Source organism: Notolabrus celidotus, chromosome 12, assembly GCF_009762535.1.
Source record: "Notolabrus celidotus isolate fNotCel1 chromosome 12, fNotCel1.pri, whole genome shotgun sequence".
NCBI lineage: Eukaryota > Metazoa > Chordata > Actinopteri > Labriformes > Labridae > Notolabrus > Notolabrus celidotus.
This window is the reverse complement of record NC_048283.1, coordinates 2,552,409-2,563,691: the sequence shown is the minus strand read 5'-3', so window position 1 is coordinate 2,563,691 and position 11,283 is coordinate 2,552,409. Positions and strand designations below refer to the sequence as shown.

The 11,283-nt window shown below is 41.7% G+C and overlaps 1 long non-coding RNA gene across 1 annotated transcript; it reads right to left on the bottom strand.

Moving 5' to 3' along the window:
* Positions 1-9,326: 9,326 nt before the first annotated feature.
* LOC117823247 lies at positions 9,327-10,318 on the bottom strand. The gene is made up of 2 exons (XR_004633350.1): positions 10,080-10,318; positions 9,327-9,437 (listed from the first exon to the last, which is right to left on the bottom strand). It is a non-coding gene; the product is annotated as an uncharacterized LOC117823247 (long non-coding RNA).
* Positions 10,319-11,283: the final 965 nt, after the last annotated feature.

Here is an 11,283-nt window from a genome sequence, read left to right as displayed (position 1 = left end):
GTTCCAACTGTGTCCCCCTGCTCTTCCCGCTGACATGATGGAAGTCAAAAGTATAAAATGCACTTTGGGTTGAACAGAATTAAAATATCACCAACGTCTTTTCGAGTCCAAGCTACTTCCTACACGAGCTGAGTGTTCAGATTGATGTCAGCGGGCAACCACATCACAAAAGTCAGTGTGGATGATACTCAATCAAATATGTTAACTCAGCTAAAAGGGGGCACAACTGACTGCAGACGGGTCAACATAGAGGAAGACTCAGGTCTAAGAGGGGTCATCCCTATGTTCCCACATTTCTCTGACATTTTCAAAATTAGGTCTTGTGTTCCTACATTTCCCTTCAATTTAAGCCCTATGATGCCACAAGATTTTTTGGAAGCACTTGAAAGCAAATGAATGAATGAATGAATGAATGAATGAAACATAGACATGGGCGCACCAGAGTTAGCTAAAAGCTAGATTCCATCTGGAGTCCATTGCTACTGGATAACAGGTTGGGTGTAATTGGCTACCACATTGGGAGACAGCGCCAAATCACAACAAACGTTATCTCAAGACGCTTTTACAAACAGAGCAGGTCTAGACCGTACTATTAAAAGCGACCCAGAACCAAGACAGGGTAAGACTCAGTCTTATCCCATCTTAATCCACCATGAGCATTGCACCTCGCAGTATTTAGCTAGTTACCACGGCGAGGACAAACATCCTTTAACAGGCAGAAACCTTGAGCAGAACCAGACTCATGTTAGACAGCCATCTGCCTCACCTGTGATCCATCTACTCCTGCTTAGCTTCCTCATATAAGCTCCGGTCTTCTCCCCACATGCTGCCAGATTGTGACCATTCCTCAAGTGGTATTGTTGGCTCCTTTAACAGCGATTGTGTTGCCTGTAGCTTTTTCCTGTCTGACTTTTTGCTCCTTTGTCTCCGGTGCCTCCCTCCACCGAGCCTCAGCGCCTCACCACTTGTTGCCCAGCCTCAGCCACATCCAACGCCTCTCAGCTGGTTTCGCCACCTTCATCCACGCCTCCACTGTCCAGCCTCTGGGTCTGGTTCTGCTCCGATTCATCAGCCTGTTCATAATAAATCCCCCTGTCACAACCTCTAACCCCTGGCTTAGGTTTGCATTTTTTGGTAGGGTTGAAATACTTCAGTAGAAACCATAACAATATCCTCTGTTCATGCCATGTCTGCATGTATTTTTAATGGGACAGTAGGGGGGCCTTGACACTGCTAGAGAGCTGCCTGTGTTCCCACCTCATGTGCCTTGGTTCCTGCAAAGATGGACGCCTGTTGGTCCTTGAAGAGTGATGGGGGCATTTTGAAACAGTGAAAGAGCAAACCTACACAGGAATGATTGGATGTGGTGCACATAAAGAACAGGGGTCATACAGAGGTCAGAGAACTGCACTCGAAGGCACAAGCAAGCTGCAGTGTAACAGTGATGCATTTCCTGGTCCAGGTCAACACTGGCTCTGAACATACTGTGAAGGCAATGACAAGAAAGTATGTGAGGATTCAAATGAGTGATTTTCTGCAGAACCCATTTATTTAATTTGCCTCTCCTTTATTCTTTTAAGTGCCCGTTCCTCCTCACAGCAAAGAGGGGCAGCAGACAGAGCCACAGATAAGAGGGAAAAACCAAGAGAGAAATAAAGAAAGCCGGAGGAAAGTCGTGCAGCGCCGTGACTGCTGACAGAGACCCCATGACGAAAGGAGCTATTTGTCTGAACCTTAATTGAAGGTGAATGTGCTGATTGTTTTGACAGCATGATGGGAGAAAGAGGGAGGAGGAAATGAGGGGAATTGAAGGAGCAGATGAGGTGTGGCTGCCCTTTTTCTTTGTTAGTGAGTCATGTCTACATTTTATTCATGATTTGGGCTTTCAAAGCCTTAACAGAATCTGCAGAGGATGTAAATTTCTCTATTTGGCGGAGTGCACTCCATGAAAATTGAAGGTCATCAGTAACAACTTAAAGGTTGCAGGTGAGTTTTTAAAATCTGTAGTTTTAAAGATGAGGCCCTAGTTTTATATTTTGGGGTCAAAGTAACTACCAGGTGCAAAAAGTTTTAGAGTGATCAAGAGGAATGATTGAACTGATCGCTAGAAAGAACTCTAGATGCTGCAACATCATGGAAGCTGATACAGCATCGACCACATACAAGTGACAATGCACCTAGATTTACGCCAACTTGCAAGAAGTGAAGCTGACATGACATATTGCACTGGTGGATCAGCGGGGCCGATGCCACATCCCTTACTCTAACCATGCAAAACCAGACATTGAAGTTACCTTTTAACCCTAGAACACTAAAGTAACATCAGGTACATTTTACCTGATAAAAAGGACTTCACATCAAAGTGTATCATGGTACTACAATACATTGCAAATTGAGGTACTCCTCTTGTATTTCCCAGGATGAAACATCTCATAAAATGCAAAACAGTTTAATGGTGGGACGCCATAAAAATGCTCCAAATTTAGTGGAAATATTGTTTAATATAATTAATGATTATATGATGTTTGTTTCTCTGGAACAGCAATAATGTTCCTGGGTCAATTTGACCCGGGGCATATTCAACTATCCAAAAGTGTCAAAAGAACCCAAAAAAATCCCAATAATGTTTTTAAAATCTCATTTTTAACTCTGTTACTAACCATTAAAATGAAGATTTACCCAATGTGTTCTTTAATTCTCACAGGTCATGGTTCAATGAGGATAACTCACTCATTTTAAATTTAAATTAATGTTAAAACTTTTTTAATGCACATGGGGAAGCCCTAAATATAAATACAATAGTTTTACATGACATAGATCTTTGCTTGTTTTATTTTAAATAAAGATTTTTTTTTATGAAGTGATGTTTATAAATTAACACAAGACCTATTCTAGCTGCCCAGATTTTTAAGCTGCATTTAGCTGGTTTGGAAGGCATATTGCCTTAAATACACTTTTAAAAGGGTCAATTTGACCCGCAACATAACAGGAGGGTTAATGTTTTTTTTGTTTGTTTTTTGAAATGATGGAGCTGGGAACTTGTTCTATGGGCCACCCATTCCTTGGACATGTGAGCCTTATCCAGGGAAGGCACAGTCTCCCTGGATCAATGATAACTGTGGGAGATATAAACAAAGAATTGACTCTTAATTACTAACATTGGGTGAAAATCTCCAGAACATGTGCCTGCTGAAAAATCCAGGGATGGTAATAGAGAAACAGGCCTACCTTGGGTGACATTAAAGAGCAGCTTGAAGCTACCCAGGGACCCATGCAACTCAGACAGCAGCAACATAATGAAATCACATAACCTTAATTGCATGAGTGAAAATCACCCAACGTTAGTGTTCTACATCAAGTAACCCTCAGGTGAGCAGAGTCCACAGTACAGTCATGGCCAAAAGTTTTGAGAATGACACAACTATTAATTTTCACAAAGTCTGCTGTTTCAGTTTTTATAATGGCAATTTGCATATACTCCAGAATGTTATGAGGAGTGATCAGCTCAACTGCAATTAATTGCAAAGTCCCTCTTTGCCTTGAAAATGAACTTTATCACCAAAAACACATTTCCACTGCATTTCAGCCCTGCCACAAAAAGACCAGCTAACATAATTTCAATGACACACAGGTGTCACACACATTAACACAGGTGTGGGTGTTGATGAGGACAAGGCTGGCGATCAATCTGTCATGATTGAGTGACTGGACACTTTAAGAGGAAGATGGTGCATGACACCATTGTTCCTCATCTGTTAGCCATGGTTACCTGCAAGGAAACACGTGCAGCCATCATTGCATTGCACAAAAAGGGCCTAACAGGGAAGTTTATAGCAGCGAGTAAGATTGCACCTCAGTCAACCGTCTATCCAATTATCAAGAACTTCAAGGAGAGAGGTTCAATTGTTGCCAAACAGGCTCCAGGGCGCCCAAGAAAGTCCAGCAAGTGCCAGGACCATCTCCTGAACGTGTTACAGCTGCGGGATCGGGCCACCACCAGTGCAGAGCTTGCTCAGGAATGGCAGCAGGCAGGTGTGAGTGCATCTGCACGCACAGTGAGGCGAAGACTTTTGGAGGAAGGCCTGGTGTCAAGGAGGGCAGCAAAGAAGCCACTTCTCTCCAGTAAAAACATCAGGGACAGACTGATATTCTGCAGAAGGTACAGGGACTGGACTGCTGAGGACTGGGGTGAAGTCATTTTCTCTGATGAATCCCCTTTCCGATTGTTTGGGGGCATCTGGAGGAAGGCTTGTTCAGAGAAGACGAGGTGAGCGCTACCATTGGTCCTGTCTCTTGCCAACAGTGAAGCATCCTGAGACCCTTCATGTGTCGGGTTGCTTTTCGGTCAAGGGAGTGGGCTCTCTCACAATCTTGCCTAAAAACACAGCCATGAATAAAGAATGGTACCAGAACGTCCTCCGAGAGCAACTTCTCCCAACCATCCAAGGGCAGTTTGGTGATGAAGAATGCCTTTTCCAGCATGATGGAGCACCTTGCCATAAAGCAAAAGTCATAACAAAATGGCTCGGGGAACAAAACATTAAGATTTTGGGCCCTTGGCCAGGAAACTCCCCAGATCTTAATCCCATTGAGAACTTGTGGTCGCTTTTGATACTTATGAAATGCTTCTAATTGTATTTCATTAGTACCATAGAAACATCTGATAAAAACACCTAAAAACCCTGAAGCAGCAGACTTTGTGAAAATGTAATATTTGTGTCATTCTCAAAACATTTGGCCATGACTGTAGAGCAGATTCTGTCATTTTGAAGGAAACACTCACAGTTATGGAAAGTTCAATCTCCCCTCTGTCTCCCCATTCCTCCTCTACTTTAGCAATCCAGTAGACGCTGCATAAAACATAATATAACATTAACCAACTAATTACAACCAAACTTTGAAAACTGAAAGTTTGTTTTTCACAAAAACATTATAAACAAACTCCAAAACCAATAAAATATAATGTGGAATAAGAGGACTATATTTGATTCTTTTCAACTTTTAAGTTTAAGTTCGAGAGACCTGGAAAATTCATAAACAGCTTTAACTAACCAAGCAGCTGCAACCTCTGAAAGCCACCTCAGCTGAAACCACAATTCCATCAACAGCGTCCTCAAGCCCCCAAACCTAATACCAATAAAAACCCCTGCTTCCACCACTAATGTGAACCAGGATTCTCTACTTCCCCAGACACTGTGCTTCAGACTGATCCAGTATGGACCACTGCAGAAATTATATCAAGATGATGTCAAGGATAAAAAAAAAAATCTCTGGAAACTCTGGAAATCACTTCAAGCCGTCGTAGACTCCCAATAATGACATGTTTGAGCTCTGCCCTGCAGACTGTCATGCAAAGGAGTAATATCGCAGCATTTGGGTTAACTCTAATGACAATCACAGCCATTACAATCATACTGCATGATGCAAATTCTTAATGTGACAACTTTAAGAGCTGTAGTCTCTTCTACTTTGTAAAAGAGCCTAACCCTGAGCTATAATTGTCCTTAAAAGCTTATTTTTGCTAATTGTATAACAACTTCTAATCACTACATGACAGCCGCTGCAAACACCTGCTGTGTGAAAGGTGGAATAACTTTAATTCTCTTAATGAGAGAGCAATGTGCTCTTAATTGCTCCTTGTATGTGCACACACACGGATAATATAATGACAAGATCTGTTGGAAAAACACACGAACGCATCGGTTATATAATCATAATTACAAACTAGGATAAAAAGTGGTTTATATGGGGAGAGTTGGTGACCGATCAGGATGTTATTGTGAGTTTTTAAAGCAACATAAGATGGCTAACAGAGCTCTGGACTCCAGACTTTCTGGACAAGATAAAACATAACACCTTTAAATAAATGAACCACGACTGGCACCATGTGAGGTTGGAACAATGATGCTCGTAGAGTTTCATACACTGTCTGACTTCATGTTTACTTCCAGCCCTCCACAGTGCAGCGAGGACACAGCTTCCAAGCCATGAAAAGATGCTTGTTGACTGTGACCTGACAGTGACCTGCTGTCTCTGTTTGCAGTGCTGGTTTACTGGCAGCCTCACATAGCAGACATCACTAACACATGACTCAGAGACAGGGATGTGCTGTGCTGAGATTTAGGGGAATAGGTCAAAGTTAGGATAGCAGATCATGTGACAAGTTTTGGCACTGAAGAGACATGAGAGTTTGTGCGCTGCCAAGGAAAGAATGTTATACTGGATTTGCTCCTGGGGCCCTGCAGCTATGAGTTTGTTTCTGCGTACTGTATGCTCGCGTGCAATGTTGGATTGAATGTTGTGCCAACTTGGAACACAGGTCTGCTTCTAAATCCACCCAGCTCTGACTAAACCGTAGGACTTTGTATCAATTAATCAATGACTATCAATCAATTTGTAAAACATTTTTTGTAAAGGATTTTCAATGCACTTTATACTGAAAAGCATGCAGTTGAGACATCCTTAAATGTTTTTGTTTTTTGCATGAGTGCAAGGAAAATAGCAAAACCAAATGTGATGCTAGTTTTTAACATTAGCAAAGCCTTAAGCTCACATGCATGGCTGTAAAACAGGTGATATAAAACAGCCCAATAGTGACAACGTGACCCAGAAATGACCTCAAACATGGTGGCGTTAAAACACTACACTACACTACTGACTTCTTCTCACAGAAACTTGTGTTTCATATGTTCTGTCTAAATATTAGGAAAGCATTGGCACCTCACTAGATACTGATATAGGTAAAGATATAGGGTTGGGGGGGCGGGTTTTATACGGGGGGCGGCGGATTGTGATGCAGTAGTGCACTACGGCTCTCCCCCCTCTATCAGGTTTGGCGGGGCCTTAGTGTTTGGCTCGGCCCTACTCGTTGGGGGTCCATCGGGGCTGGGTGGGTGGCTGGTGTCCCTGTCACCCTCTGTCCCCCTGCTGCCCCCTCCCCTGTGGGGGCCTGGTCCGCGGCTGCCCTCGGGGCCGGGTTTCCCGGGGTTCCCTCGCGGTCCTCTTTGTGGGGTGGGGTGGCGCGCAGCTGGGGGGGTGTTACTACGGCAGCCATTGGGGTGTCCCTCCATGTCCCCGCGGTCTGGTCCATCAGTCGCAGGGCATGGGTGGGGGGCGTGGCTGGGGGGAGTGGTCGGGCCGTCTGGGGGGGGCGGGGGGGATTGGCCCTGCCGCCTCCGCCATCCCCCCGCTCCGGCGCGCTGGTTGGCGAAATGAAACCAGAGGAGAGAGGAGGTTTGTATTTAGAGAAATGAGACGTCCTCTCCTCCGGAGCGTCACGTGAAGCGACGTCGGTTTGTGATGACGGCTTTAACAGCTGTTTGTGTCTGCACACATGTTCACTGTAATAACTCTGATACATATAAACAGTAACAGAGCTCTGTCTCTGTGTTTACATGTTTAACACACACCTGTTTAACACACACCTGCACATGAAGAGAATCAGCTCTCTGTTTATTCTGTCCTGAAGCATCACGGATCGATTCACCAGTAAAACGCCTCATTATTAAATTATTTATTACTTTGAGGGAAAATAGAAACCATGCAACTCTTTTCAAACCCCGTGCTCATTAATGATCAGCCTCATATGAAACTTTATTAACCTGACAGGAAATATAAGAAGTGTTTTTACTAACAGACAAACTTTACTGTCAGACTTCTCTTCATGAAGAAAACCAGAACAAACAGGGAAACTAACAGGAGGAATAACTGATCATATATTCTATCAATGATGTTAGACTCTATTACTCTATTTCATTAGACAGTGAATCTGACAAAAACAATCAGATATAACATAATCCATCCTCTGTTATATTGAATTTATGATTTTGCGATCAGTATTTTGTTTTTAAAATTCACATCAAACACTTTTCAATCTCAGCTCATCACACACCGACGTGTGTTTATGATCTGTTTCAGGGCACCCTTAGTGACTGTTTTAAGGTCTGTTTCAGGGCACCCTTAGTGACTGTTTTAAGGTCTGTGTCAGGGCACCCTTAGTGACTGTTTTAAGGTCTGTTTCAGGGCACCCTTAGTGACTGTTTTAAGGTCTGTTTCAGGGCACCCTTAGTGACTGTTTTAAGGTCTGTTTCAGGGCACCCTTAGTGACTGTTTTAAGGTCTGTGTCAGGGCACCCTTAGTGACTGTTTTAAGGTCTGTTTCAGGGCACCCTTAGTGACTGTTTTAAGGTCCATCTTTTCTCTGTTATTAAACTCAGCTGATGTTAAGTTTCGGTTAAGTCCAAGCCACTGCAGCGTCCAATCGGTGAGTGATATTCGATAAGGGGGCGTGTCTGTCAGAGAAAAGACTTCCGCAAAGTCTGCTCTCGTGTTTCCTCGATTATCCCTCCTCGGATCAGTCTCCTCGCTCCTCGCTCCTCTCTCCTCCAGCAGCGTTTAGAGCTTTGGGACGCAAGTTAAAATGGCGCGTCAGTAAGCACTTCCGGTTCGACCGAGGAGCGAGGAGACTGCAGTTTAGAGCTTTGAGATGCACCCTATGAGGCATCTATCTTTATATGTCTATGGCTGGAGCAGCCTGCTCCTCCTAGCCCCACCCCCTCTGCTCTGGCCTGCTCACACACACCTTCAACTTGTTGTTAATCACTCCACAGTATTTAAACAAGTCAATTCTTATGTTGGTTGCCAGATCTTCATGTGTGCTCCTGCCTGCTTGTATCCAAGCCTGCTTTATGTTTTCGCCTCCTTGGATTTTGACCTCTGCCTGTTTCCCTGTTGTGGATTTTGCCTGCCGACTCTGTTCCTCTGCCTAGTTGGACTCCTTATAGGGTTTGAACTTTGGAACGGACTGCACCCTTCTCTGCCTGCTGTTTATTAAATTACTGTTTGCCTCAATACTGCTGTTGGGTTTTCTTTGAACTGTGACAGAATCAGCTAATCAATAATCGCAAGAAAACTCCTGCAAATACTAAGAATAAGAAAAATGGACTAAACTTTGGTACCAAAATGTTTTTTTTGACAGTTACTGTGTGCTTGAGTTTGCATGCAGTCTGAAGCATTTGAAATGATGACTTTGGGAATACATCTCCTTTAATTCCCCAAAGAGTTGAGCTCAAATGATTTAAATGTTATCGTTCAGTTGTGTTACCTTTTGAAAGTTAAATAGATTAGAGACATTTTATTATACTTACATGTTAGTGGTTAAATATTAACCCTTGGATGCATGACCTACCAATACCTACACTCTTCCATGAGTGGGGTCAAAAATGACCCCAATTAGAATCAATGCGTTTTTGCAATAAACTTAAGAAATTTCTTTAATTTTGGTTAAAGTTGATGATTTTTATTATATTTTGATCAACAAAAGAGTGATTTCATTTTTGACATGTTCATTTATTACTTTTTATTCACATTTCATTACAAAACAATCAATCAAAAATCAAAAAATGTCAAAATACATTGTGTGTCCGTTTGTCTGTTTGACTGTGGAGGACGAACAGAGAATGAACAAACAGTAGGTCCGGGGACCATAACACCGTCCACCGACATGTACACACACAAACGTCTTCTCTCTTCTCACTGTGTGCAGCTGTTACAAACTACTTGCTTCTGGCTGTGATCGTTGCACACAGGAATACTGCATTTACCACACGCACGCACGCAAACACACATCATTGAATAATCAATAATCATAAAAAAGGCTACCTAACAGGTTAGCTTTTATTACAATGATGTTATAAATATAGTAAGAGTCTCTACACAACAAATACAGTAATACATTACAGTACTAAAATTGCTTTGTAGTAAGCTAACTTTGTAGTTGGTAGTAAGCTAACTAGCTAACAATAAAGTAGGAGGATTTGATGACAATAATACTAATACTCTATCACAGAAAAGTCATGAATGTGGAAATTAAGTTCATAAATGAAGATAATACTTACATGTGTGTTGCTGTGTAATACATTACAGTGCTAAAATTACTTTGTAGTAAGCTAACTTTGTAGTTGGTAGTAAGCTAACTAGCTAACAACAAAGCAGGATAATGTAATGAAAATAATACTAATACTCTATCACAGAAAAGTCATAAATGTGGAAATTAAGTCCATAAATGAAGATACTACTTACATGTTGCTGTGTAAAAATGACCTCCTGGGTGGTGAGACTGCAGCATCAGATGTGTAAGTGCAACAGTAAATGTATACTGACAATCACAGTTGATAAGTATCAAAGGTTCCTAGAGTTAAGCCCTGAGATTCCATATGAAATGTTTGGGGTCATTTTTGACCCCGCTCATGGAAAAGTGGGGTAGTGATACAAAAGCTGCAATTTCTTAAAATGTATGAAATTTTTTTTTTAAAATGCAATGGCCTCATGTCACAAACATGTTTTATGAGGAATACCTGGAATATGAAAATATAAACACTTTTAATTTCAAAGATTTTGAAGAATAACAACCCTTGGGGTCATTTTTGACCCCACTTATGCATCTAAGGGTAGTAGATATGATTAGTAATCAGATCAGAATCAGAAATACTTTATTTATCCCGGGGAGGGAAATTAGGGCATTACAGAGCTCTTAAAAACAGTATGTTTTTTTGTGATCAATTGTTTATTGTTTATTTTGTGTTACAGTGGCTTTGACATTGCAAAATAAAAAATAAAAAATTGTAATATAATAATAAATTTAAAAATAAATAAATAAAAAATGTATTGGTAAAAGTATAATTATAATAGTAACAACAATAATCAATTATTAATCATGACGACATTGATAGTAAACTAAGAAAAGTAAATATATAAATAAAATTCCAATCCCTCCCCCATCTTGGTATCCCATTAACAGTCTGTACATAGACTTAAACAATCACACATGTGTGCATACCCACACACACATATATACGCATATATACACACACCCATATGCACATATATCATCAATCAATCTTTATTTGTATCGCGCCAAATCACAACAAACGTTATCTCAAGACGCTTTTACAAACATAGGAGGTCTAGACCACTCTATGTCAAATTATGAACAGAGACCCAACACCAAGACAGGGTAAGACTCAGTCTGACCCCACCTTAATCCATCATGAGCATTGCACATCGCAGTATTTAGCTAGTTACAGTGGTGAGGAAAAACTTCCTTTTAACAGGCAGAAACCTCAGGCAGAACCAGACTCATGTTAGACAGCCATCATGCCTCGACTGAGTTGGGTCTGGAAAGACAGATAGAGGGGAGTAAGAGAGAGAGGTGATAGTGATGAGACGAGTGGTAGAAGCTGTTGCCGCTGGAGTCCAGCACGTCCGTATCAGCTGGAGTCCAGAT